The 27,088-nt window shown below is 47.3% G+C and overlaps 1 long non-coding RNA gene across 1 annotated transcript in view; it reads left to right on the forward strand.

The window, feature by feature from the left end:
• Positions 1-27,088, forward strand: part of LOC120094166 (uncharacterized) — an 84,946-nt gene that overhangs the window by 32,582 nt on the left and 25,276 nt on the right. The window contains exon 4 of the long non-coding RNA XR_005488202.2: positions 5,033-5,185. This is a non-coding gene — a long non-coding RNA (uncharacterized LOC120094166). The remainder of the gene's footprint in view (positions 1-5,032; positions 5,186-27,088) is intronic.

Here is a 27,088-nt window from a genome sequence, read left to right on the forward strand (position 1 = left end):
GGCAGAGCTGGAGAAGTGACCCAAGCCCTTGGAGGAGCCCAGAAGATCGTCAGTGGATCTCAGACATTGGTGGTTACAGTTTGGTTTTGCATTTGATTGTGACTAAGCCCTATTTTTTCCCTTTTGAAGTAAGAAAGCAGCATTTTTTAAAAAAGATTTATTTGTTTTATTTATTATGAGTACATTGTAGCTGTCTTCAGACACACCAGAAGAGGGCATCGGATCCCATTACAGATGGTTGTGAGCCACCATGTGGTTGCTGGGAATTGAACTCAGGACCTCTGGAAGAGCAGTCAGTGCTCTTAACCCCTGAGCCATCCCTCCAGCCCAGAAAGCAGCATTTTAGTGGAGCCCACAATTAAGAGATTTTAAGTTGTAAAAAGACTTTGAATTTCAAAATAGATTGAAATTTTAATAGGTAAGAATTTGTGAAGACTGTGGTACTTTTAAAGTTATTTAGATCTTGGGAATGAATAAGAAAGTAAGGGTTGAGGCTCCATAGTGATGTGTTTGTGTGTCAAGTTGACAAGGGGTCAGTTGTACTGGCTGGTTTCGTGTATCAACTTGACAGAAGCTGGAGTTATCACAGAGAAGGAGCTTCCTTTGAGGAAAGGCCTCCGTGAGATCCAGCTGTAAGGCATTTTCAGTGATCAAGGGTGGGAGGGCCCATTGTGGGTGGTGCCATCCCTGGGCTGGTAGTCCTGGTTCTATAAGAAAGCAAGCTGAGCAAGCCAGAGGAAGCAAGCCAGTAACACCCCCCAACCCCCACCCCATGGCCTGTGTGTGTGAGCCTCCTGCTTTCTGAGCTGCTTGAGTTCCTGTCCTGACTTCCTTTGGTGATGAACAGCAATGTGGAAGTGTAAGCTGAATAAACCCTTTCCTCCCCAACTTGCTTCTTGGTCCTGATGTTTGTGCAGGAATAGAAACCCTGACTAAAGCAGAGGTGCCTTGGTCATGGTGTTTCTTCACAGCAGTAAAACCCTAACTAAGGCAGACTCTGAGGCACGGCTGCCAGCGACCTGGGGACTCACTCATGGTCCAGAATTCAGTGACTTGGCATGTTGTGACTTCTAAGACTAACTTTTCTAACTGCCAACTCTCTCCCTGCATCTCTACTCCCCATCCCTCCACAGTTGTGTAAAGTCTGTTTCCTACAGTAGGTCCTTTAGTGTGGGCCCCACACTCTCTTACTGCTGCCTTGGTGAACACTGGTGATTTCTTTAAGGCAGGGAAAGAGGCTGTGCTTGGCCCTTGAGCACCGGGCAGCAGTGAAGGCACATGCTTGCCCCAGGTGGCTTTCCCCTGCCTCTCACCTCGGCTCCAGGGGGACTTGCTGCATTCTGTCTCTGTAGTATTGTGGTATTTACTTATTTGTGCATGTGTGCCCTGAGGCAAACACACACACACACACACACACACACACACACACACACACACACACACACCAACTTCAGGAGTCTGTTCTCTCCTTCCACCCGGGGACTGACCTCAGGTCACCAGGTTTGGCACCAAGCATCTTTTCTCACTGGTCCTAAATTGCTAACTTGTTAAATGGGTTAAGCTTCTACTCAGATTTGTCTTCAGACTGCACAAATCATTCACCTTTAAAGCAGAGTTAAGTCTGACTGTGGCTCAGCTAAGATGTGCTGTAGTCAGGGCAGGGCCTTTATTTATTTATTTATTTATTTATTTATTTATTTATTTATTTATTTTATGTGCTTTGGTGTTTTGCCTGCATGTACGTCTGGGTGAGGGTGTCAGATCTTGGAATCACAGACAGTTGGTGAGCCCCATGTGGCTGCTGGGAATTGAACCTGGGTCCTATAGAAGAACATTCAGTCCTCTTAACCACTGAACCATCTCTCCAGCCTCCCCAAATTATTTTATTACGTGCATTAGTAATTTGGCTGCATGTATGTCTATGCACCATTTCATGCACAACGCCTGAGGAGGCCAGAAGAGGGACTGAGGATACAGTTAGTGGTGAGCACCATGTGGGTGCTGGGAATTGAACCTGGGTCCTTTTGGAAGAGCAGCCAGTGAATGCTCTTAACAGATGAGCTGTCTCCTGAGCCTCAGGGCCTTCCTTTGATTTTTATCTTTTAGTGTCACCAGAATTTGGTTTGTGCTATATACCACTTAGAGAAGCCAGGACAAGAAGAACCAACTATTAAAATCATGCTTTATTCTGAGAGCTAACAGTTTGAGGGGATAGTAGATTAGTATCCCAAGATCTGTCTTATAGCCCACTGCCAGACAGAACATGATACAGGGTGAAGTGGGTAAGAACAGGTGTGATCAATCATCCCAGAGCTCAGGTGTGCCCTTGAGACATTAGGTGTCTGTGACTCTCTTGTTACCATCCCTTTTCCCTCCTCCTGTGGATTCTGGGCTCGGGCAGCTCTTGAAATACTGAGTCTAGTTCGTTTCTGCTGGTGTCAATCTTGAATCATCCCAGGAGCTCAGGGCTGAGAGGAGATTAACTCATATCAATAAACCATTACTAGTGCACACATGCTGATCTAGTAATGAGATGTTCCTTTCCATAATATAGAATACAGGCATGTCTTTGTAATGCAGACTGTGAAAGGGTCCCTGTCTGTCATCGCTCACCTACTAGGGCAGGTGCAGAGTGATCTGCAGGGCGCTGCCAGATGCTAGAGACACCATCACCAGTTCTCCTGTATCCTCACAAGAAGATAGTGTCCCATTTTACAGACAGCAGGAAGAGGTGCAGAAGCCACCTCCAGATGTCAAGTCTCCTGGGTCCCTTCAATCACCTTCTTGCCCACAGTGGTGATTCATACCCACCTCTGGCTGCTGTTGGTTCCATGGCCCTAGTACCCTCCCTACCATGTTCCTGCCTAGTTTGGTTCACAGAGAGGCCTATCAGCATGTGGCACACACAGATGCAGAACCACAGAATCATGGCATTGGTAGCTATAACCATGGCTGGAGGTAGTTCTCTGACTGAGGCCCTAAAACACAGGGCAGGGCATACTCAGGACCTCGGGAATGCAGCCTCCTAACATGAAGACAAAGAACAGTTGGTCCCCATCCCTGTGGCTGCCTCCCTCCATGCATTTCCACGATCCACTGGGGTTGATGCCAGCTGATTGCCGGCTGCTAGCATAGCACCATGCTCAGCTTTAGGGAATGCCCTCTGCCACAGTAGGAGTGACTTTTTTCCATGTGACCTCATGTCCATTGGTGGCAGGTAAAGCCATGAGGTAGACAGGCTCTGCCATTTGGGGGAGGTTATTTTCCCCTTTCTCATCCAGAGGGCTGCCTGATGATGTGGCTGAAGCATGCGCAGAGACTGGCCTTTGGCAGGTACTCAGAGAGTGGCAGCACAGGGTAGGAGCTGTTGCAGGGTAAAGAGCTCTGGCTTGGCCAACTTAGGTTCAAATCCCAGGGTGGCCACTTAGGTGGCTATGGAATATAGGTTTCCCTGGCGATTCTAAGCCTTGATTTTTTCCATCTATGAAAAGAGGATAATTATATCTGGTGTGGTGGTGCTCACCTTTAGTCTTAGCAGAGGCAGGTGGATCTCTGAGTTTGTGACCAGCCTGATCTACAGAATGACTTCCAGGTCAGCCAGAACTACACAGAGAAACCCTGTCTTGAAAAACCACACACACAGACACACACACACACACAGACATACACACACACAGACATACACACACACACACACAGACACACACACACACACGCACGCTCATGCAAGAGGATAATTGGAGCTGGGGAGGTGGTTCAGTGGGTAGTGTAACTGCTATGCAAGTGTGAGGTTCTGAGTTCAGATCTCTAGATCTGTTATAAAGATCTGGGTGCAGTGTCTCCCTGTACCCCCACAGGAAAGGCATTGGTGCTTGCTGACCAGCTAGTCAGGCTGATGGTGGAGCTTCAAGTTCAGTGAGAGACCCTGTCTCAAAAAGTAAGGTTAGAGGGCCAGTGGGATGACTCAAGAGACAAAGATATCTGTGGCTATTCCTGACCATCTGAGTTCGAGCCATAGAACCCACCCAGGGGAAGGAGAGAACAATGTCTGTAAAGCTGTCCCTGACATGTGCCTACATACATATACACAGGCACCCAGAAAAAAAATAAATGAACGTGATAAGACACCATTTTTAAATGGTGAGGAGGAATATGGAAGACAGCTATCTCTCCTCTGTGCAAACGCATGTGCGCACGCGCGCGCACACACACACACACACACACACACACACACACACACACATGTGGGCTTATATTTTCCAGTACCTTACTTTAATAAGTGTACTTAAATTCTTTAACTTCCCTTCTGGCCCACCACCCACTAGAGGTAGTGGAAAGGAAAGGTTATAGGGCAAAGGAGGATGTGGACATGTTTAGAAATAGTTGTTTGGAGTGAATCCAATCTGCATTGTTAGGCTATCAGCAGGTCAGCTCACACGAATCAGCAACCAGTTTGATCTAGAAGAAATCCTGAGTCTCTGCCAATTGGCTGGAACAACACCAGAAGTTCTTTGGTGCATTCTCTCTCTCTCTCTCTCTCTCTCTCTCTCTCTCTCTCTCTCTGAAGTCATGACAAATGACCAGCAGAGTGGCAAGGCGAACCAATACTATACAATGTCGTCCACTGTCTGTTGGGTTTTAATTTTATCCTTTCTAAACATTATTTGTTCTCTCAAGCATCCGCTCTAGCAAAATATCACATGCCATTTTCCCTGGCAGCTTCCAGAAAAACACCACGTGTCTGTTCTCAGCAAAACATTCTCCCACATATCTGCTTCAGCCAAACATCCTCTCATAAGACAGTTTCAAAAAAAAAAAAAAATTCACATGACACAACTGAGTCTCCAAAGAAACCAGAAATTTCCACTCCACACATATGCATATACATAACACACACACTTGCACGTGCACACACACACACACACATACATGCACATGCACACACATTTGTGCATATACACACATGTATGCACACATCTGCATACTGGAGACCAGACATCATTCCTAAGCCCTCTGATTGCTCTTCTCACAGGTCTTCAAATATCCACCAGTCTCTTGATTGTTGTGGGACCTCCACTGCCAGATGTAAAAGCTCCTTATGGAAGAAGATCGGATTCCTTATGGAAGAAGAGAAAGGACTCCGCAAATGCACATGGGCAAGTGGAGACTGCGACTTCTCTTTCCAGTAAGATTTGAGGGAAGTCGGCCCTTGTACGCAGGGTTGAATGTTCCATGTCTGTTCCCACAGTGCTGGAGTGGTTTTGATGACGTTTCATGAGAGACTGTAAGGCTGAGTAGATTGCTTGACTCTGGGACACTGGGTGACTAGGAAGGCTCGAATGTTGCTAGGGGGCTGGTATGTGTCACACTGTGCTTCTTTCAATGACTGCCTTTTTTTTTTTTTTTTTTTTTTTTTTTTGAGACAAAAAATTCTCACTAGGTAGCCCCAGGCTAGCGCCTCACTGATCCACCTCTTTCTGCCTTCCTGGCTGGGATTACCTGTGTGTACCACCACAGCCTACCCACAGGAACTACCTTTCTTTAGACCCAAACATCAGTGCCTCAGCTAAGCTGTGGGATGCAAACAACTCTAAACAGAAGGCCAGAGAGAAGGAAAATAGGGAGGGAGGGAGGAGGGAGGAGAGGGGGGTGGCGGGGTGGGGGGAGGGAGAAGGGGAGAATAGGAGGGCAGCAGAGACCAATTTTAGTTACTACTGTGTGGTGTGACCAAAACATCCAGGAGCACAGCTCAGAGCAGAGATGGCTCAGCCCCGCAGGTGTAACCCACAGTCCTTGGTGGCACTGCCTATGAGCCTGGGCGAGAAAGAACATCATAGAGGTGGGTGTGTGGAGGAGGGAGCCACTTGCTTTCTGGCTGCAGAGCCATAGCAAGCCAGTGGGAACCAGGCACAACCCTCCAAGGCTTGCCTGCTGGGATCCCTGACCTCCAACTAGATTCCCTCCTCCTCAACTTTACGTTGTAGTAGTGGTCTCTAGTAGTATAGGCATGTGGGCACTAAATACTCAGTTGGTGAGTCTGTGGGGGACAGGACACATAAACCAGAGCGAAACAACCACACAGACAGAGTGCCAGTTCTCTCTTATGGATGAGGAAACTGAAGATCAGAGACCAGCTAACCAGGAAGTGTCAGCTTTGGGGTACAAACCCAACTGTTCTGGCCCCTGTCCAGTGACTCCATAACTTTATCACAACAGTTGTGACAACTAAGTGCAGGTTTCAATTTACTCCCTTTCCAACTAACAGTTCTTAAGTGCTTCTTCTTGTGTGCCAGGGCAAGTCAAGATTGAATGAAATTATTAATGCCCTCTTTAGAGAGCCACAAGATTGGGGGAGGGGTATATAAAAGCCTTTCTTTGTGAGTCCTGTTTCGGGTCACTAAAATCTCCCAAAGTTTCACTGTCTCCTCCCTGGGCCACCAGTATCATTAATCTGGATGTGACACTCACTAGCAGTCTCCCATGGGTTTCTCTGTGTAGCCCTGGCTGGCCTTGAACTCAGAGACCTGCCTGCTTCTGCCTCCTGAGGGCTGGGGTTAAAGACCTGTGCCTTTGGCTTCTTTTCTTTTCCTTTATGTTACTTTGTGGAACTTTGTTACATCCATCCCAAGAAGCTATAAAGTAACAAGAGCTCCTTGTCTGAGGTCATTGAATCTATACTGAACAGATTAGTTAGTGTTTCCTGGTTCTCAACTGCTGTAAGATCCCAATGCCATGGGGAAACCTTGTGTTATAACAGCTCAGAAGATGTTCCTTCCTGCCGAACACTGTAGAGTGTGGCCTTTGATGGCCCTCACCTCTGCCTTCCCAGCAAGACTACACAGTGGACCTGGCATCGTTATTACCATTTGACCCTTCAATCAGCCCAGCCTGCATTAAGAGACACATGCCAGACTGCACCATCACATTGACTTATCACAGATACTCCAGAGTTGTCTCTGTAGAAAACAAGCAGACGCCAACTGAATCTCGAGTCTGATGGAAGCATTCGTCAGCCGTCCTGGGTCCTAGAGATTCTGCCCCTGAGGCCAGCGCTTCCAGAGGAAGAGAGCTGGAGGAGGGCTTGGTCTCTGGCTGAGCAGTTGGATGCACCCAGTCTAGGTGCCTTGTGTCCTGGCATCTCCCTTCCCCCTTCAGAGGGACCAATGTGCCACTTGAAGACTAATTACAATGTAAATTCTGACACCCGGGTGGAGCCAGGTATCTAAAGTTCTAACTAGCTCCTGGGTCCTATCTAATAGAGGCTCAGAGAGTGGAAGAGAGTCAGAGATGACAGGAAGGGACTGGGCGTGTGATGTGGTGCCCTCTAAGAGCAGCTACACAACCTCTCTCTTCATCTCTCTGTACCCCAGTCAGTCGTCTTCAGTAACCTTTCTCAACACTGCTGCCCACAATGGTGCAAAGAAAACATCAGGGCCCTGTGCTCTTGACTCTAAAGGGTTGGGCACCTAATAAGGACCCCAGACTGCAGTTGAACAAGTTCGTATTCTCTCTCTCTCTCTCTCTCTCTCTCTCTCTCTCTCTCTCTCTCTCTCTCTCCTGCTCCCCACCCCCACTTCTGTTTTTGTGCTACAGAAAACTATATATGCCCCTTCCCCTCACCAGCATGCCCTGCCCTTTACCAGCATGCCCCGCCCTTCACCAGCATGCCCCGCCCCTTCACCAGCATGCCCCGCCCTTTACCAGCATGCCCCTGCCAACTTGACAGAACTAGATTATCTGGGAAGAAGGAATCTCAGTTGTAGAGTTGCCTCAGCCCTGGTAGGAGGGCCTGAGACATATAAGTAGACTAGCTGAGCATGAGCCAGAGAGGGAGTCAGTAAGCAGAGTTCCCTATGGTTCCTGCCTCTAGATTCCTGCCCAGAATTCCCTCTGTGATAGGACAGGTTGTAAGATGCAATAAACCTTTTCTTTTTGCTCATGGTGTTTATCGCAGGAACAGAAAGCAAATTAGAACAGTCAGAGACCCTGCCTCAAAATATAATGTGGAGAACAATGGTGGAAAAAATCCACCAGCCTATAGCCTATGCCTGTGCATGCGCGCGCGCAGGCGCACGCACACACACACACACACACACACACACACACACACACACACACCACACGGAAAGAGAGAGGCAGATAGAGACAGAGATAGAGACGAACAACACAGGCGCGCTCACACACACAGAGAAAGAGAGAGAGACAGAGAGAGAGACAGAGAGAGAGACAGAGAGAGAGACAGAGAGAGAGACAGAGAGAGAGAGACAGAGAGAGAGACAGAGAGAGACAGAGAGAGACAGAGACAGAGAGAGGTGGGGCAGGGGACAGGGTATGACAAGATGGCTCAGCAGGTAAAGTCACTTTCTTCGTAGCCTGAACTTGATACCAAGGATCATCATGGTGGAATGACAGAACTGAGTCCTATAGATTGTCCTCTGGACTTCTACATGCTATGTCATAGCATGCACATGTCACCCCATCACCACAAGATAATGTAAGAAAATGGAATTTTAAAAATGGGTAGAAAAATGGATAAATATGAAAAAAGGGCAGAATTTAATTTTTATCCAACTGAAACGGGAGGGATAAAGAACTACCTGTGAAAAATGATACTAAAAGATAAAAGACTGAAGAGGAAGATCTGTGTTCCGGTCAGCCTGTGCTATGTAGCAAGGAACCTGTCTCAAGAAACTAAAAACAGCCAGACAAAAGGGTTTAGGTAGAGTTTTATATTTATAAAACCACTGTCAAATTCTAGTTTAACAAGAAAATCAGAAATTATAGAGGAAGGATTTGAAAACGTGACTGGAAATACTTTGTACCTGAAAAATATCACATACAGTTTGGTCCATAGTAAATTGGGAGACTTCAACAGTATCAGACTCAGGGCTCATAGCAGCAGGAATCAGCAGGAAAAAGACATTAGAATGGGGCACCGAGCACGGATGTGTGGTACAACATAAGTATAAATGACCTGTAAGTAAATAAACCATTTGTAAATATATTAGTAATTTTTCAAAGTACAACTAGACTGACTCATAAGAGATGTATTTTTTGTCTGCTGGCAAGAGACTGTAGGAAGGGCATCAGGAGAGGGAAGGATTTGAAGCAGGAGCTGGACTTCTTGCTTGTGCTTTATTACTGTTCTGTGGGGCCAGAGCCCTGGAACCTTCTCTCCACTGGCACCGGAGATCTCCTTTCTAAAGACGGTTCCTATCGCGCTACAGGCATGTGGCCAGTGAGGAGCAATATGCTTCCATTGCAATGGTACCAGATGTGGAAACCGGGGACTGCCCAGATACAGAACCACACATCCACCCATCACTCCTCCAACTCTCCCAAGGTTGCTTCTGTCCTCCAGTCAAGTTTGAGAATAAGAGTAGCTATGATTTCCACTAAAGATCCCTAACCCAGTTTCCGCCATCTTGAGCCCCAGTGTGTAGGGAGGGAGTTAGTTCAATTTTCCAGGAGAGTAGAATGTGTCTCCTAAGACTGGGAGAGGTAGCAGCTAAGACGTCACCTGTCTTCTTGGTGTCTAGAAGGAACAGCAGACACTTCCTATTTCCATAGGGACATGCTTTGGTTCCTATTATTTTATATTTTGATAATGTATCGTGAAGTTGCCCAGGCTGGCCTTGAGCTTGCTACCCTCCTTCAGCCTCCCCAGTGAGTGTGTAACCTCCACACCTAGCTGCTTGATACCTGCCCTGAACCCCAGAAACTCCCTAGCAGTCACCTGGCCCTAGGCCAGCAGCTCCAGGCTCCCTGTGCAGTTTCTGGGCTTCTGCTCCCTGTGGTCTGCCCCTAAGAGCTCTGTCTCCTTCCCATTTTTCACAGCTACTTTGAAACCATATATTTGCGATTGGTCCCCTTCTACTCTCTGTTGTTAAAAGAAGCAAAAAACCATTGATCTACTATTTGGTTTGGATCCTGCTTGCCACGAAGCCTTACCACTTGTTCAATAACTACAGGCATGGGGTTGACATCCTGTTACACAGGTGAGGTTTCTGTGCCTGCTTTCCTGCTCCTCACTGGGGAAGTCACCGTGCTCCTTTTGGCTGCACCATTGCCGATTCCCGAGGTTGCTACTCCATCAGCTTCACCTTCCTGCCAGGACTGCCTTGGTCCTGCCACCTCCAGACTCCTTTCTCTGCACACATGGCTACAGTGGACTTCCAGATACACAGTTCTAAGCTCAGTGCCTCACTGCGTGAACTCTTCAACTGACCTTTAGAGCCAGCTGGGTCAGCTCTGCTATCCTTAGCATGACATTAGAGGCCTTTGGTGAACTGGCCCCTGCCTGTGCTTCTTTGTAGTTTCTCAGTGAGCCATACTTTCTTAGCAGCCTCCCAGTCTTGGCCCATGCTGGCCACTGAATGGGTACCCTTTAACTCCTTTTATTCCTGGGTAGTTCAAAGCATTCATCAGGAGGAGGAACCCTTATATTCCACCTTCATTGTTTCCTTGAATGTAGAGGGACATCTATTAATGAAACACTCCTAGAGTCCCATCTTACTATAATAACACTTTCTTGGGCTTCAGCTGCTCTTGTCAAGAAAGCTCTCTGTGACTTCCCAAGTTGGGGTTGGTCTTCCACAGTTAAAATGTGCATATTTAATTTTTTCTAAAAATCATATTATGTTTACTTATTTACTTATTTTTCTCTCTGCACATGTATGTATACACGTGTGGATAGCAGTGTGTGGAGGTACAGGGACAACATGCAGGAATGTTCTTTCCTTCCACCCTGTGGAGACTAAACTCAGGTAATCAGACTTCTTAGCAAATGCCTCTATCCACTGAGCCATCCCCCTGGTCCTATTTCATTAATTTATAAAGCTGGAACACTGGCGTAGGAAAGGTGAAGAGAATCTGGAGTCTCTCTCCAACTTGGCCAGATTGTAGAAAAGAAAGAAAGAGAGGATAAATGAGGGGGAAAAGTTTATTTTCTTTTACAGCCTCGTTTTCTAATTTCTTTCCAAACTCAAGGGATCTAAGGCAGTAGAGTGCGCAACTTTTTTTTTTTTTTTGGAGCTGGGGACCGAACCCAGGGCCTTGCGCTTCCTAGGTAAGCGCTCTACCACTGAGCTAAATCCCCAGCCCCGCGTGCGCAACTTTTACTGACAAGCTTTCTAAGTCTACATTGTAACTAACCGTGAAGAAGTACATACCACTTGTTGAGGTTTTTTGTATCTTTTTTAAACCCACAATTGTCTGAAGGAATGATTAAGGCGTGCGCCCCCCTGCTCTGTGCACCCCGCTCCTGGCACTGATTGCTTCCCAGCCTGCTTCCCTGGGTTTTGTAAAATAAGGTGGAGAGCCAACAGGTGGCAGGGAGGCACAGTCCACTCTCCGGAACCAGCAGATAAATGAAGGTGTCCAGGGCACCCAGAGTTCCAAATACTTAATACTGATCAGCGTCTGAGGCAGCTGACACAAAGATGCACTTAGCTGTGCTGCTCCAGGGAGAAAATGAGGGTAATTGAAATTAACTTGGCTCCTGCCGTTTTCTCCCTCCTCTACTAATCACCAGGAAATCATCTGCTGGCTGAACAGGAGGGCCTAAGGGCCAATGCCCTAGGGAGTCCAGGGCTCAATTAAGCTCTGGAAAATTGGATTTCTGGTCCTGAGGCCAGGGGGCTGGGGTTGGCATTGAGGCATGAGCTGCCAAAAGGTATTAGGCCAAGAGCTGGCCAGATGGGCGCAGCAGCTAATTCAATCTGGCTTCCCAGAAACAAGGCTTGGAAGGTTGGAGCCGGAAGCCTCAAGAGCCATGACTCTGGTTCCTAGGGCACTGCCCTGTGGTGTACTGGGCCCTCTTTGTGGTCCAGCTCAGGGAGCTCTGGGCCTGGTACCTGGCCTCTGTCGGCAGCATGTTGACAGTCTAGACAACCGGTAGGGAGTAGTGTTAGTGCAAGGAAAACCTGTCTCATGTGGGTGTTTGCTTGTGAGAGGAGTGGCTGTGGGTGACCCTTCAGCACAGGCATTCATGTTTCTGCAGCCTGTCATAGTCCATTAGGAAAAAAAAGTCAGGAAATGGGATGGGAGAGACTGGCCAAGACCATGGGCACTGTGCAACTGAGTGCAGGACAGATCCTCAGAATGGCGACAGAGGACAGGTAGAGTTATGAACAGTAGAGAGGAATGGAGGGACATTAGGCAAAGAGGAACAGAAAGAGAGACAGGCAGCTTAGAGAGAGGAGGGAGAGAGAGCCCAAAGTGAAAGACAGGCAGGAAGGCAGAGAAACCCAGAGATGGAGGCAACCAAAAGAGCCTAGAGCAGGGGCTCCTGGAGTTAGGGCCCAGAAGGTGGGAGAATTCGGCCAGAGCTGGGAGCGAAAGGCTCGTGTCTGGTGTTAGGGTAGCCGTAGGGAAGGCCATGACAGGAAGGCAGCAGAGACACTACTTCTAAATAGAAGTTAGGACCTGTGACCGGAGCCTCCTAGCCCTGCTCCTGGGGTGCTGAGAATTGAACCCAAGGCTTCACACATGCTAGGCAAATGCTCTTCCAAACCCTGAAGCATTTTTAAAGACTCTTCCTGCCTCAACCAAGAATTATACACTTTTAAGCACCTACATTTCCTTATTCTTGACTCTTCCTCTTTACTTTGTCTCCCTCCTCTCTTACTTGCCTTATTTCCTGGGTACTGAATCTCAGATTTTGACGTTGGTGACAGTCTTCACAATTTGACAAACTCCCTGAGCCAGCCCTGTTCTGGCCTTGTTAGAGCTGTGAAGGACAGGTGCTGTCAGACTTGCATATTATTCCCATAGCACCGATTGACATGTCAAGCTGAAGTTAGCCCTGACTGGTCCTCCATCACTTCCAGCTAGTCCTTCCTCCCAGAGGAAGTGGGGGATTGTTAGGTCTCAAACCTAAGATGAATGGCTGAGGTGCCCATTTACCATGTCAAAGAGGACTTGGCTGCCAGGTTCACTCAGCATCCCTCAGTCCTTACCTATTATAGCGTATGGCTGGCATGCCCTGCCCCCTACCCTAAACTTCTCCAGGCCAGGGGCTGGGCTGCCCTTCCTTATATAATCTAGCCATTTGTTTGCCTGGTCTTTTTTTCCTACCCTCTACCCTCCTGGCCTCTTGGCCTCCTGGTCTCCTGGACTTCTGATCTCCTGGCTCTCTTCTCCCCTCTCCTGTCTCCTCACGTGGCTCAGGGTCACGTTCACTCTGGACTCTCCCAGAAGCCCCTGCCTCTGGCAATGTATGCACTCCCTTGTATCTTCAGTAAACCTTCACCATACCCCGGAACACTCATGTCCTTCCTTCCTCGCCCTCCGCGTCTTTGTTGTGTAAGCCTTGCTCCCCAATTTAAAGCTATTGGTTAAATAAAAGTGGCTACAGCCAATTACTGGGGAAAATAGAGGTGGGCAGGGCTTTGGTTACTAGGCTGGGGGGGGTCGCAGGTTGGAGGTGGGGAGAGGAGAAAGAAGACAGAATATGAGGTCTCTGTTAGACAGGATGGACCAGGAGCACGAGGCTAGAAAAGTTCTCCCCAAGGACAGACTGATGGAGCAGAAATAACCCGAGTGAGACGCAAACAGTGAGTAACTTGAAGCACAGCTGTGAAGTAGCCAGTCTAGCATCGAAAAATACCTTAAGGGGAGTCACCCAGTAATTGTGCTAAAGCTGATTAAAAAACCCATAGGATTATTGGGGGGGGGTTGGGTCATAATTAAAAAAATAACAGTTATTAAACCCTTTGCAACACCATTCCATTCTTGGTGGGAGAACCTCATAAAGGGGATAGAGGCAGTCTGAAGGGGAAGTCACTTTTCTTTTCTTCAACAGTGTAGCCACTGGTAAGCTATTTAAGTAAATAACACCCCATCTACGCTCATGCAGGTACCCTAATTAAATGCAGTAGGGTGGTGAAGAAATGATAAGAGCAGGGCTGGAGAGATGACTCAGTGGTTAAGAGCACTTGCTGCTCCCTAGAACAGTTCCTAGCACCGGCATGATGGTTCACACCCATCAGTACCTCCAGTTCTAGGAATCTGACACCCTCTCTTGACCTCCGCAGGTACTGCATGTTACACATGCGTGGGCAACAAAAACCTCTATACATGTAAAAGAAATAAACCTCAAATTAAAAAAAATATATATATAAGAGATAAGAAAAAGAAATAAAAAAGAAAAAAATCGTGAAAGTAGGTGTGGGGTTATGGGAAGCCGTGATTCAATGGGAGGGGGACGGAAGCCCACGGGGGGGGGGGGTGAGCAAAGTATATATGTATGAGGTTGTGAAACAATGCATACATCTAAGAAAAAGGTGGTGTTTTTGAGTCATGGCTTCCTGGGTCAGGAAGAGCAGAGGATGCTTATTTGACAGAGGTGCTTCAGCTAGGATGGGACAGACAGGAAGGCAGAGTGGTGTTGGCTAGAATCCCTCCAGAACCCCACATTTTTAACCCTCTAGCCCAAGGCATGACTGCTCTGTCCCTCCCCAAGAGGATCTTCAGGGTTGCCAGTCTGCTCCTGTTGAAGCATCCGCCCACAGGCAGGCAGAGGCTTCAGCCCTGAATTGCCCGTTAGTGCTATAGGTTCAGGCCAGTACCTCCTGGTACTGAGGTAAGAGTCCCTGTCCTTGCAGAGGCCTCAGAAAGCTCCCTCTTGTTTCTAAGTCTCATCTACTTCCCAAATTTGTAGATCTCTCCCTTTCAGGGAGAAATGCCCACTGTGGTCAAGTTCCCAGAAGCTAGACCTTGGCAAAGCTACCCCAGCCTTTGGAGGGGAGTTGGTTACCCAACTTAACCCTCCCAGCATTGCCCAGGCCCACGAGGTCCAGATCTCCAGAGCTAATGACTAATATAACTACAGAGGTCAGGCCTCTCCCCAGATGGACTCATAGAGAATGAGTTTCCACGAAGCGCTTCCTGCAGACTATTGTAAAAGCTTCCCTGTGGTCAGTCGGGGGCTGTCATTAGCAACCAGGTCACTGGCTCTGGTTCCTGGCAGACTTCTGGGGTCCCTGGAGGATTTTGTATCCCGGGGCATGAGTGGAGTCAGTGACAGAGCGGTGGTGTAGTAGAGACAAGGATTGGTCAGCCTCTGAGGGCCCTTCACACACTCAGACCTCCTCATTTGACCACAGATGGGAATGGCCGCTTGAGTGACAGCAAGGACAGTTTAATGACCACAAACTCCCAAGGGAATTAGAGTTTACTGAGTCCACTAGCTCTATTACACAGCCAGAAAAACAGGTTCAGAGAGGGGGAAACTCCCAGGTTGTGACCATCAACCAGCAGCCAGAAAACTGCCATGAGATGAGGCTGTGTCCTGTGGGAGGGTGGGGCACAGAGAGCTCAGTGTGCCAGTGTGGTCCATGCTATGTGAAGAAGCCAAGAGAAGTTAGACCTGACCCCTTCCTTGAGAGCTCTGGACAACCCAAGAGGCACTAGCCACAGGTCGGGTAGGAAGGAGTGGGAGGGAGCAAGGCACAGCTGATTGATAGCCATAGCAGCTTGTGCTGACTTTCCTATCTGGCTCTCCGCATTGCCCCATGTTTGAACCACGCCTCCTATCACACACCTAACACCTACAAGAGAACTGGGGCTTGGAAGGTGGGCAGAGGCTTCTACGGAGCCCCCAGCACTGCCAGCATCTCAACAGATACTTTACAGAGTACAGAATACAATTTTAGGCATGTCAGGAAGTGTGATCAGTGCAATGAAAGAGAAACTCCATCTCTGCACCTAAAAGAAAAAAAAAATTCTACCACTTAAGGCTAAACAGGTGGGGAAATTTCCTGGTGATAAAACCTTTAGAGAAAGCAGGTAAATGCTTGCAAAGCTCTCTGAGCCAGCGTTCTTCTAAGAGGACTAAGAATAGCAAGGCTGGGTGGAGCTGGGGGAGTGCAAAAGGTTGGAGGAATGCTTTCACTGAGAACAGAGGTTGGGGAAGGAAGGGGAAAGGGGTGTGACTAGGAAATGCTGGTGAGCTTCAGAGTCCCTCCCCAGCCCCCCAGCCCCCCAGCCCCCTGACTCCAGTTCCTGTTGCCCCAGACCAGGGGTTTGCTCTGTGCTCCCTCCCCTCTGGGAAACCTTGAGGCATTTTGCTTTCTGTTTCTGGCACATTTCCCCTGAGTGGATTGTCTACTGTGTGTCCTGTGTACTGGTGGGGTTCCTGCCCTTAGACCTGGAGCTCCAGGGTAGGTCTAGTGAGGGTGGGAAGGAGAAAGGACAAGGCAAACCAAATTGATCTCTTACTTGGGGTTTGGGGAGAATTGTGTTTCAGTCAGGAAGGGTTGGTTTGTTTGTTCAATGGCTGGTTGGTTTTGAAATAGTCTTACTTGAGAGCCTATACTGTGCACCTAAACTGACCTCAAACTTGCGACCCTCCTGCCTCAGTCTCTCAAGTATGCACCACTATGGGCAGCTCAAGAAAGTTTTTTTTTTTTACACTGTGGTAAAATACACATAAAAGTTACTATTTTAATCATGTTACTGTAGACTCCATTGATGTTCTACACTGGGCACCCCATCTTGCCCTAGAACCTTCTTACCATTAAAATAAAAAATCCAAACCCATGAAATATCACTTCCAGTCTCCTTCCCTAGGCAGTGTCTCTGTGGCTTTGCCCGAGTCAAAAAGATGTTTTGATGTCTGTGTTCCATTTAAGATGCAAATAAGCATAGAGAACCCAGAATTTGCATTTTCAATTTCATTCATTTCCGCAACATGGACCATCTGCCCTCCTCCACCCCTGAGTTTATGGAGAAGACTCTAGACCTTAGGAAACCCAGCTTCCAGGAGCTCCCATCAGAAGCTGTGAGATACCATGGAGGATTCTGATTCGCTCTGGGCTTCAACATTCCTATCTTAAAGCAGGAGATGTGGGCTGAGCAGACCCTCAACCCTCTTCCTGACCCCTGTATAGTAGTAGAACTGCATTGGCCCCAAGGCTAGATGCCTGCGGTTAAGTAAAATTTTGGGTACCACTAAGGGCCAGACCTGCCTCACCCACATTAACTCTCTGGCTTGTCCCTCTATGTTAGATCGAGCAGACCTGCTCAAGGGAGAGCCTCCTGAAGGCCTGGCTTCTCTGGGCCGCTGTGGCCAGTGTGGTCTGGGGATTGAGGGGTGCAGAGAGCAGGTGGGGTGGCTGAGCGATGGGGCACAGGTACCCACCGGGGTCCTAGCCTTTTGTCTAAGATCAGTTGCAGAGCCTCCTGGGTGCCACTTACCAGGCTTGTGGATGATGGGCTCTGAGATCTTTCCAGGACCAGGGCTTGGCAGTGCCCATGTGAACCAGTGTGGCAACAAAGAAAATCACAGACATTTGCATCACCTCTCCTCACCTTCAGCAGCAGGAGGAGGGTCCCTTGTTTGTGGTTCTTGTCCTCCTAGACATCATCATGTAATGAAGTGGGGCAGAGCAGAAGCTGAGAGAGGCCAAGCCAGTGCATTTGAGGGAACTAAAGAAATGCAGGGAGGACTTGAGCAGGTCTGAGAGAGGGTGTTGATCCTGGTGTGCTCAAGGAGAAGGCGGAGCAAGCCCAGGAAGTCAGGGCAGGGTCAGAGGGGAAGGCAGAGCAAGCTCAGGAAGTAAGTCAGGGCAAGGTGTTGAGTCTCCTGAAAAACCCAGAAGAGAGATTAAGTTCTGGACACTTGTGGAAGGACTAGGCTTGGGGATAGCAGTACTTAGAAGAGATACAAGGGATGTTGGGTTGCACTGTGTGTGGCTTCTGTCTCTCTTCTGGACCCCCAAGAAAGTGGCACTGGGGAATTTTGTTCCAGTTTAGTTCTTTTGCTCTTGGGTTTTTGTTTTTGTTTTTTCTGTACTGGCTCCATCTGAATTACAGAAAAACATCTCCAGTGTGTTTTGACACTGTTAAATTAGCCAAATACTTGGCTTTCTGTTTTTTAGGTTTTGTTAACCACTTTAAAAGCCTGTCTGCAGTGGGTGGCACCTTACAAATCACCTGCAGAGGCATAGTTCAGGGTCTCCTGAATAGATAGCCCATTCAGAGAATAAACTGAATGGGGTCCTGCGCAACGGAGGCAGCTCGCTTCCCCCTGCTCTTTGGGCTTCTATTGACCAGACTTTCGGACCTTTCCCCAGGTTTCCTTACACCACTAAAGAACAGACCTCTAAAGCCTCTTCTGCCTGCCTGAATGATATTGGGCCACCATGGCTGTCACAGGATTCTAACCAGGGATAGGCTATTGGGACCAGCAGGATAGACATCTTTAGTATGAAAAGTTCTTCCACTGGGGATACTTCTGTTACTCCAGCAACACCAGGAGGCTCTGTGCCTGTGTCCACTCCAGCCAGCTCTGGCCCTGCCTTTGGGGAAGATGTGGGTCTTTGGCCTAATCACAGCTCAGCCTCAGAGTCCGTGTTCCTGTGTTTTCTCAACGGCATCATCATGACCTCTGACCACTTCTGAAAAGTCAGGTCCTCAGTGCTCACAGAACCAGCACTCATACCTGCTAAGCTGCCTCCCCAGGCCCCACCCTTGATCTTAAAGCTTTTGCATTTCTTCCCTGGGGAGTCAGGTAGACCTCGAGTCTGTGGTCTTATACCAAGTGAGAAGATATAGGGTGCAGAGAGATACCTGGGGCAGCCATCTTTTCCTTCATCATGTGTATCCCATGCAGAGCACAGGGTCATTCTTGATACATCATCCTGCTGCTGGTCAAGGGAGAAAATGCTGGGTCTACAGTCAGGGGTGCACCCCTGTTTCCAGCTTCCTGCTCTGTCATCTCCACCCCATCCCTATCAGTGATTTAAGTTGCCCCAACTAGGAGAAGAAAAAAAAAAGACAAGCAGAGAAAAAAGTTAATACCTGGAAACTCCGTCCTGTTGCAATTATCTACATGTGGGAGTGAAGCTGTTTTCCTGAGTGTCCCTCTGCCTCCCTACAGCAGTGGGGCCTTGGGCCAGAAGGGAGACATTTGTAGACATGAGGTTTCAATGAAGAGGGAACAGGAAAGTTGGGAGTCCTTCCTGTGGCTTGCTTCCCACAGCCCCTTCCTAATTACTTTGCTTGCTTTAAAGCTAATTATCTGAGAGCAGTAATGGGGTTTCACAGCAGGACTCCTTGGCCATATGGCTCGGAGCCTCCCGGGTACTCCAGAGATGGCATTCGAGAAGCTGAGGAAATGACAGATGGGCTTGGTGACATTCAGCAAATTATGCAGACCTGCTCAGCCATGGGCCTGGGGCCCTGATTCATGGTGGGCCTGCGAGGCCAGGGCCTGAGAGGGATGGCAAACATGAATTAGTGATTACGGGAGTGTGTCTTGCCAGCTGCTTTGAAACTCAAGGGCCCTTTAAATAAAACTGGTAACAGATGTGTTTCCAAGCAGGGGCTGGGGTGGGGGTTCTCCCATCCCAGGAACTGACTTGTACTGGAGGTGGGGGAGTAGCTTCAGTGGACTCCTGCCAAAGATATAGCCATCTCACACATCGTTCTGAGCCTTGGATTCCTGTCTGTGAAGTAGGGTACAGCTACCTCTCTTAGCTGAGGCCTGAGTGAAATTCTGTGTGTTTATAACCTGACCAGTACTAATACTGATAACTGGTTAGTGTTCCACTTATAGGCACACACTGTCTTCCTTGCTGTGGGGAAAATGGACGATATTCTGAAGTTGTCACCACAAGGGGCACAGGGAGGAGAAACAGTGACACACACACCTACCCCACCCTCACTCCAGGAATCTGGGGGAAAAGCAGAGCCTCAGGAGGAAGGAGGAAGAAGGAAGGCAGGCCCAGTGTCCAAAGGCATACAAGCAAAATCAGACACAGGGGTGGGTCATCTGCTGCAGGGCGCACCTCAGATGTGGGAAGAGCTGTGGGCATTAGATGCCCAGTGGAGAATGCAGACCTTCTGCTAGCCATGGGCAATGATTAAAGACTTCTGAGGAAGTAACATGTGTGCTACCACAGAGCTGGAGACATCACAGAGAGAAGTCTGAGGGGGTTGAGACCCCAAAGTCCGAACCATGTGTTAGGGGCTCGGGAAGGATGGGAGAGAGGACACCCAGAGTCATGGTAGAGGCTGTGTTGGCGCATCCAGCAGTCACACAAACAGCGGCCACAGCGGATGGGGAGAATGTCTAGGACTGTGCCCTAAGAGCTTCGTATGAAGTCCAGGGATTGGATTAGGAAAGGGGGTTAGAGTGGCCTTGAGAAAGGGGATAAGATCGTGTTTGAACAGGAAGATGAGTCAGAATCCCAGACTTACATTGTTTGCTTGATGGTCTCTGGGCACACTTGCTCAGATGTCCCCTTCAATGCTGTCCATGGAGAAGCAGGACAGTAAGGTTGGACAGTGTTTGAGGCTCACTGTAGCTCTTACTGTCCGACACTTGCAGGGAAGAGGGGATCTGAGGCCACTCTGCGTCTCCATCCTAAGACAGAGCAAGCGTCTTTGTTTGGGGCTCAGGACTGTGGCTCTGTTGCCCTGGATTCTGTACCCTCAGTCTTCCAGGGTCTCTGTGCTGGCTAGAGAGAACATTCCTCAGAATGGAAGACTGGGGCACAGCACTACCCATTAGATTAAAAAAAAAGTCCTGCCCTTTCAAATCTCAATTTCCTTTTAATTTCCATAAAAAGGGCTACTTTAAGATAAATGTATTTTTCTTTTTGGCCTCAATGACTGAAAAATGAAATTGGAATTTTAATTCTCATGCTCCCTGGCTGAAGTGAGCAGGGTCAAGCCAGCACGAGGTAGCCTTCTGAGGCAACATCTTGCCTAGCAAGGGTTTACCGAGGCTTTCACGGATGTTGCTGGAAGAAGCAGTCAGCTTGCTGGGAAAAGGCAAAGGCTTTGTTGGCTTTCATTAGGAAATCATGCTAACTGCCCAACGGCCTCAGAAAATGAACGCACAACGCATGCACTCACACACGCACGCACATTCTCTCTTCAGATTCCATAATCTCCACTTAATGATAATGTTTCACCATCTCCTGAATGTCTGCAGTACAACTAGGTTTTAGAGAATATGTATGAAGACAAGAGTCCACATGGATGAGTCTGGGAATTAGGGGACCTCAGGACACATGAATATTCCCATCATAGTCTATATCTAAGCCAATCAGAACACAGCATATTCCCAGCCCTGACACTCACTTGTAAGGTAGGTTCTTGGTCTGAAGTATTCTATCAGAGCCAAAATTAGAATGTTCATTTCATAGTTAAAGAAAATGAAAGATTTCTCATTTCTTTCTTTCTTTTTTTTTTTTTTTTTTTGGAGCTGGGGACCGAACCCAGGGCCTTGTGCTTGCTAGCCAAGTGCTCTACCACTGAGCTAAATCCCCAGCCCCTCTTTCTTTCTTTTTTAATCCGGACTCAAATTCTCTCTCACCTGGGCCCCTTTTTACCAGCAGAATTTGTAATTATTTTTATGTTATGTGCATCGATGTTTTGATGGTATGTGTGTCTGCACAAGGGCCAGATCCCTGGAACTGGAGTTACAGACAGTGTGCGCTATCATAATGGGTCTTGGGAACTGAACCAAGGATCTCTGAAGAGCAGCCAGTGCTCTTAACCACTGAACCAGCTCTCCAGCCTTCACCAGAGGGATTTTTATGCAACATGGGTATCAGGTATATAAGTGAAACATTTAGTGATAATAAATCATAAATTTATTCATTTTTTTTAAAAAGATGTATTTATTTTGTGTATATGAGTACATTGAAGCTGTCTTCAGATACACCAGAAGAGGACATCAGATCCAATTACAGATGGTTGTGAGCCACCACGTGGTTGCTGGGAATTGAACTCAGGACCTCTGGACGAGCAGTCAGTGCTCTTAACTGCTGAGCCATCTCTCCAGCCCCCCATACATTTATTTTAAAACGAGTACTTATATATAGATAAGAGAGGAAAGCAAGGTCACATAGAGCATGGGGTGGGCATGCTTATTTATTTTCACACAAGGAGTTAAATCATGACTGATGTTGCAGGATACAGAACATCTTTGATGACTTTTGGAGTAATTCATATATTGATTCTGTAATCTGCAAAGCTGTGAGCATCACTTTCTATGAATCTGCAGTACGAAAATGGCATAAGTATGTTTAGGCCCATTACAGAAAGTGGAAACTCTGTTGTAATTGTTGACACTATTCTGGGGCAGATGCAGGAGGGGCTCAGAGCAAGGTGATTGTACTCTCTCAGCGAGACTCAGAAGACATCCCCTTTGCAAGCCTTTGCAATGGTCTGTCTTCAAGCATCACACTGCTACATAGAGAATTCCACATGTTAATTAATGGGCAGACTCGACGTATCTGGAGTTTGACCTCTACTGGCCCATGTTGTCTTATATAGATAGCCTGTTCCAGGAAGTAATAGCCCACACTATAAAAAGTATTCCTGGTCTCCCAAGGTCTCTCTGTGCATGGGTAAAGGTGTTTGCCTTCAAGCCTGATGGCCTGAGTTACAATCTCTAGGTAGGAGATTGTAGAAGGAGAAACTACTCCCTCAAGCTGCCCTTTGGCCTCACATGAATTTTGTGGCATGCACACATACATATGTGGTCACTAAATAAATGTAAGAAATTAAAACCTGCTTGAGAGAAACGCCTCAGTGGTTAAGAGCACCGACTGTAATTCCAGAGGTCCTGAATTCAATTCCCAGCAACCACATGGTGGATTACATGGGATCCAATGCCCTCTTCTGGTGTGTCTGAAGAGGGCTACAGTGTACTGACATAAAATAAATCTCTAAAAAAGAAAGGAAAGAAAGGAAAGAAAGAAAGAAAGGAAGAAAGAAAGAAAGGGAAAAAGAAAAGAAATTAAAGCCTATTCCTCTACAAATAGTGACATGTGTAACTTTAAGTTTTTCAAACCTTATTTTTAATGAGGGCTCTTAAATGCTTTAACCTCCCTTATAGCCCATCACCCACCAGAGGTGGGAAAGAAAGGATGGAGTGGTAAAGTGAACCTGTTTAGAAGGGTTCTTTGGGGGGGGGGGTTGGGGATTTAGCTCAGTGGTAGAGCGCTTGCCTAGCAACCGCAAGGCCCTGGGTTCAGTTCCCAGCTCCGAAAAAAAGAAAAAAGAAAAAAAAAAGAAAAAAGAAAAAAAAAAGGTTCTTTGGAGCAACTCCTGTTTGTGTTTTCTGGAAATCTGCAGTTCAGTTCACAGGTCAGCAGGCAGCAGCTTGATCCACCGCAAACACTCCATGGATATATCAGCAGTCTAGTTCAGAGGAGTTGAGTTAGCGACAGCGGTGATATGGTGACCCCTATCTAGCAGATACAGCCAGGCCTCGGACTCTGCTCAGGTCAGCAGGAACACCAGACGTTCCCAGCTGTGTTTTTCTCAGGAATCAAATATCAAGGAGACCTACAAGCATTGTATAGCTACCTGTACCAGCAAGCCAAGCTCTGTCTCCGTCACTCCGTGGAGTCCTATTTATACCCTCCAAGCATCACGTGTCCTCCGTGTGCCTTGCCTCTCAGCATGTGTGTACAATCAGCCCAAGTCCTTGGAAGCAGCCACAAACTGCAGCACACCACCAGAAGGTTTTTGGTGTGTTTCTCTCTTTGGAGTCTCAACAAATGCAGCTCAACTAAGCAATGTAAGGCAGACCAACACATCCATGTGGTTAGCAAAGAATCCTTTATCACAGGTCCTTGCACACGCTTGCTTTAACAGAACATCCTCTTTTCTGTGTCTGCTTCAGCTAAACATTCCTTCACGTGTGTGTCCCAGCAAAGCAGTATCCAACTGACTTTCCAAAGAACCCTTACAGTTTCCACTTCAGAAATGTCCATCTAATTGTCCAGATACAAGCCCTACACAGGTGTCCCACCCAGTAAGACCTAGTCAGCCAGGGCACTGACTTGGAAACATCATCCCATTGACTATGTTATCTGCCCCTCCAACCTCGCCACCCCATAAAGCAGCCACTCAAACCATCTCTGCAGAGTCTCCCTCTGCTAACTGTGCCACAGTATATAAAACACTCTACTCCTGTCTTATTCTGTCTTAGTGAATTCTTTCATTTCTCATATCTCACCGGCATGCCAATGCTTTGATAAACTAGGCCCAAGTTCACTTACTAGTTTATAAAATTCAAGTCAGCCATTTTTCTAAGTTGTTTTTTGTTTGTTTAAGACAGGCTTCCTCTAGGTAGCCCTGCCTGGCCTGGAACTTACTACGTAGACTAAGCTGACCTCTAATTCAGAGGCCTACCCGCCCATATACCACTGTGCCCAAAAAATTATCTGTACAGTTTAAACACCAGTTTAAGAAAACTATTTCATTTCATTTTATGAGAATTAATGTTTTGCCAACATGAATGTCTGTGCACCTGTGGAGGTCAAGAGAGCTTGTCAGCCCCCAGAAACTGTAGCTATAGACAGTGCTGCGATGTGAGTGCTGGGAGTCAGAACTGAGCCTTCCAGACGAGCAGTCCGTGCTCTTAATTGCTGTGCCGTCTCTCCAGACCATCAAACAGCAGTTTTCAAAGCCAAACATTATAATACGATACAATGCAAATATATACTAATTTAATACTTCTATGCCAAAGGATACTTCTACAGTAGGAAAGCATTACAAGTCTCTCTTGATAATTAAATCATTTTATAAAAGCCCAAAAATTTACACGTACAGTCAGAACAATTCATAGCATACAATACTTGAATCTGAGCCAAATGTTAACAAGCTTGACACCTGTTAACACATTGACATCGGTGTTCAGAACCAAGGCTGCAGTGAAGTTCTATAATGCATTATTATTATTATTATTATTATTATTATTATTATTATTATTATTAGCAGCATTTCTCTGTATAGTCCTGGCTGTCCTGGAAGACTAGTCTGGCCTTGAACTCAGAGCTCCACCTGCCTCTGCGTCCTGAGTGCTAGGATTGAAGTGCTAGGGCACTACTGTCTCCTGGTTTGAATTTGAATTATTAATAATGTGAGTTGTTTTGCATTCAGAAACCACCATTGCCAATGTTAGGTAACCCCCATATTGTTGGTATTTTGTCCAAGCTCCACCCCCACAGCTACCTGGCAATAGCCAGGTATGCTCCGCCCCATAGTTGCCTGGCAACAGCCAGCTGAGCCTGACTATAAAGGGAGCTGCTTGCCCTCTCCTCTTTCTCTTGCCTTCTCCCCTTTGTCCCTTCTCTCCCCCCACCCTTCCCTCCATGTGCCCATGGCCAGCCTCCTTTGTTCCTCCCCTCTAATACTCTTCTTCTCTCATTAAACCTCTCCACATGGAACCATGTTGGCTTAGTGTGTTCTGTCTGGACGAGCTGAGATTTAAACCCCAACACATATTTAGTAATATAACTCCCTGTAGGGTCTCCTCCTCATGTAGGAAGCAAGACTGTGGATGATCAGAGGGTAGAGATGAGACCTGAGTTGTGTGTGGCGGCTCATCCATTTAATGTGAGTTTGAAACCAGTATGGTCTACATAGTGAGTTCTAGGACATCTAGAGCTATGTAGAGAGACCCTGTCTTAAAAAATAGAAAACGGGGGTTGGGGATTTAGCTCAGTGGTAGACCGCTTGCCTAGTAAGCGCAAGGCCCTTAGTTCGGTCTCCAGCTCCGAAAAAAAGAAAAGAAAAAAAATAGAAAATGAGGGGCTGGGGAAGATGGCTCAGTGGTTAAGAGCACTAGCTGCTCTTCCAGAGGTCCTGAGTTCAATTCCGGCAACCACCTGGTGGCTCACAACCATCGGATCTGATGCCCTCTTCTATCGTGAAGGCATACACATAGATAGAACACTCATACACATGAAATACATACATAATTTTTTTTTAAAAAAAGGAGAATGAAAGAAAAGAAGAAAGAAGAAAAATCAGATTTGAAATAGCTTCTGCTATTGTGTGGCCCTGAGGAGATGGGGAGAGAAAAGAAAATGGTTGTTCAGAAGATGGCCAAGCCCTGAGGATATCATGGAACACTCCCCAAATCCCAATCAATCTTCGAAGGGTTGCCAGACCTGATTGGCCACTCTCCCACGTTCCTCCTGTATAAAGCAATTTGTAGCTGAAAGAGTTCTAATTGAAATGGGCACATACAGTGTACCTGCCATTTACATGACAAATCTAATTTAGTCCTTGCAACAGCATTTTAATATTAAGATGGGCACCTTTGAGGGAGATCAAAAGCCAGAGGTGAAATAGTGCCCTAAGAAAGGAAGGGAGGGAGTTGGAGTTTGGAAATTGTGTGAATGTGTGTGTGTACACTTGTGTGTGTGTGTGTGTGTGTGTGAGAGAGAGAGAGAGAGAGAGAGAGAGAGAGAGAGGGAGGGAGAGAGAGAGGGAAAGAGAGAGCGTGAGAGGGAGAGAGAGAACTAGACTGTTTGCTGTGTTGATTTGGTATCCCCCCTCCCCCTTCTTTGGAACCCTCCTGGTTGGTTGCCTTTTAGACAAGGCCAACAGTGCTGCTCTTGTTGGCCTGGAAATCGCTATGTAGACCTGGCTAGCCTCAGGCTCACAGAGATCTTCCTGCTTCTGCCTTCTGAGTTTTAGGATAAGGAACTATGTCAGCATAACTGGCTTGTTTCTCTGTTGTCTATAGAGGGAAAAGAAGGACCTAGTTTTGTGTTTTAGTAGACAGAGGCTTATAGGACAGATTAGGAACAGCAGCCATATCTCAGCAGATAGTTTAGGGATGATGGTCTTACCATGTGGCATTGGAGAGTTAGTACCACAGGTCATGTGATATCAAGAGGCAGAGGCCAGGCAATGGCTAAAATTATTGACTTGCAGAGATAAACATCTGCCCCCTTGATAAGTCTCCTGTCATTGCACACAGAGTATGCTTGACGTTAATATAGATTAATTCCAACTTGACATTTAGACTAAAGGAACTATTAACCCTTCCCCTCCTGCAGGCCTGACCGGCAGGTGACCCCTTCAAGCTGTTTTAGTCCTCACCCTAGCCACATCTTTCTCTACGATGCAGGAGTTATGACCGAGAGGAAGCACAGCTGCTGTTTCCTGAGCTCATTTTTCACACAGGCTATTTGGCTCTAGAGGCTGTCAGAGCTAAGTCTCAGTGGGTGAGCAGAAGAGGCAGGTGGTGCAGGCTGTGTACTGGGCTGCTCAGAGACTCTTACACATGCTCTTTGTAGCCCAATCTCTAGACTAGAACGAGAAG

This window comes from Rattus norvegicus, chromosome 8 (assembly GCF_036323735.1).
Source record: "Rattus norvegicus strain BN/NHsdMcwi chromosome 8, GRCr8, whole genome shotgun sequence".
NCBI lineage: Eukaryota > Metazoa > Chordata > Mammalia > Rodentia > Muridae > Rattus > Rattus norvegicus.